Source organism: Octopus sinensis, linkage group LG23 (assembly GCF_006345805.1).
Source record: "Octopus sinensis linkage group LG23, ASM634580v1, whole genome shotgun sequence".
In the NCBI taxonomy this organism is placed as follows: domain Eukaryota; kingdom Metazoa; phylum Mollusca; class Cephalopoda; order Octopoda; family Octopodidae; genus Octopus; species Octopus sinensis.
In genome coordinates this window covers 30,461,343-30,463,842 of record NC_043019.1, presented here as the reverse complement: position 1 = coordinate 30,463,842, position 2,500 = coordinate 30,461,343, and positions in this window count along the sequence as shown.

Below are 2,500 nucleotides of genomic sequence, written 5' to 3'. Positions count from 1 at the left end.
ATCTATAATATCTATCTATCTATCTATCTATCTAATCTGCGCTGGATTTTGGCAATAGGTCAAACAAGTGCAATATAGGCCTTGCAATCCGTAGGGAAATTCTACATAATTAAAAGGTAGATTAAATTCTCAACTTCTCTGAGTAAACTTTTAACAAGCTATTCTAAGCTTCATAGATAATTCACACCAGGGTGGATTGTATAAGTGATATGAAGTATTATGATAAACTAGCAGTATCGCCCGGCGTTGCTCGGGTTTGTAAGGGAAATAACTATAAAGCATTTTTAGAGTTATAGCCAAAAAATGCATTAAAAATAGAAAAAAATTATGGTAAATTTTTTTTTAAATCCTTGACTCATCGTAGACATTTTTAGAGAGTTACTTCCCTTATATAATAGCGAAAGAAATGCATTAAAATGGAAAAAAATGATGGTAATTTTTTCTTAAAATCGTAGACTCATCGTAGACGCGCGCTAATACCCAGAAGGGCTCGATATGAATCACGACTATAAGATACCCGGTTTTGGTTAAACTGCACCGCAAAATGTGGGAGTAGTTAGGAATCTAAATCGTAGGAGACAGACACACAACTTCACTTTTATATATAAAGAAACACTGATTTTTTTTTTCTTAAAAAAATCTTTTTTTAAACTTTCTCCATTCATTATTAAAAAAGGTGGGTGCCGAACATTTAATACATACATGCATACATACATACATACATACATACATACATACATACATCATACATATATATATATATATATATATATATATATATATATATATATATATATATATATATATATATATATAATTTATATAAATAAGGATAAGATCGTTTAATTTAAATTAAATAACGATCTTATCAAGTGGCTAGCATGCAAATAAAAACCTTCAAAGGTAATAATTATTATTAAAATTATATCTTAGGGTATCTACGAGATACCGCTATTCTGAAAATAGCAGCCAGGATCTGACTCTAAGACCACATTAAGTGTTCATATATAGCACAAGAAGAGAAGACAAAAAGACAAAATAAAACTAGTAAATTTTTTACTAATTTTATTTTGTCTTTTTGTGAGATTAAGTATTTTGCTCAAGAGCAAAATGCACCTCCCAGTCCTACAATCTCGTGGTCGTGAGTGCAGCACTCTAACCATTAGGCCATGCACCCTCCATACACATACACACACACATTGTAGATAGGGTTACAATACAAGCTGTGTCCTCTTGAAGGACATCTGCTTATTCCAGTACTCTAAAGTTGTGTGTAGATGTTATATAAGTGTGAAGTATGCATTAGAGTTGAAAAATACTGGAAAATATTTTTTTTGCAGCATAAATACATATCAAAATACGAGATTGGAAAAAAAATAATGGTGAATAAATAATGCAAAACAATTTTGCCAATCTCCTGTTTCGGTGTGTGTGTGTGTGTGTGTGTGTGTGTGTGTGTGTGTGTGTGTGTGTGTGTGTGTGTGTGTGTGTGTGTGTGTATGTGTGTGTGTGTGTGTGTGGCACGGAATTTTGTCTGAACAGGTCGCGGTCTCAAAGCGACGAAAATATTTTGACAAATTAAATTAAAATGTTGAAGTGAATCTAACGGGTTTCGTGTGTTTCTTAAATGGCTTGTAAACACCTTCCACGCTGCAATTGTTTTCGTTCCAGTGCACGATCTCAGATCAGGTCACTTGCTATGCAAGTACATCTCCGTATTTCTCTTTTATTTTCTTTTACTTGCTTCAGTCATTTGACTGCGGCCATGCTGGTGCACCGCCTTTAGTCGAGCAAATCGACCCCGGGACTTATTCTTTGGAAGCCTAGTACTTATTCTATTGGTCTCTTTTGCCGAACCGATAAGTTACGGGGACGTAAACACACTAGCATCGGTTGTCAAGCAATGCTAGGGGGGACAAACACAGACAAACAAACACACACACACGCACGCACACACACACACACACACACACATATATACGACGGGCTTCTTTCAGTTTCTTCTACCAAATCCACTCACAAGGCTTTGGTCGGCCCGAGGCTATAGTAGAAGACACTTGCCCAAGGTACCATGCAGTGGGTAAGCAAGCGACTAACCACACAGCCACTCCTGTGCCTATATATTTTAGGATCTGATGGTACGCCATATAGCTAAGCCCTTTATAGACGTGAAACCTAAGGTAATCCCATAAACCGGCCTTAGCTTACTTTAATGTGTGTGTGTATGTGTGTGTGTGTGTGTGAGTAAAGGGTAAAGACCCCTTTTGGTCATGGATGACCATGGGATTGCACCTCCGAGTTTATCCAAAGGAAAAGCAGGCCGATGCTTATTTCTACAGCTGGGTGAACTGGAGCAACGTGAAATAAAGTGTCTTGCTCAAGAACACAACACGCAGCCCACTCCGGGGATCGGACTCACTACCTCATGATTGTGAGCCCGACGCTCTCACCACTGAATCATGTATACACACACACACACACACACACATATATATATATA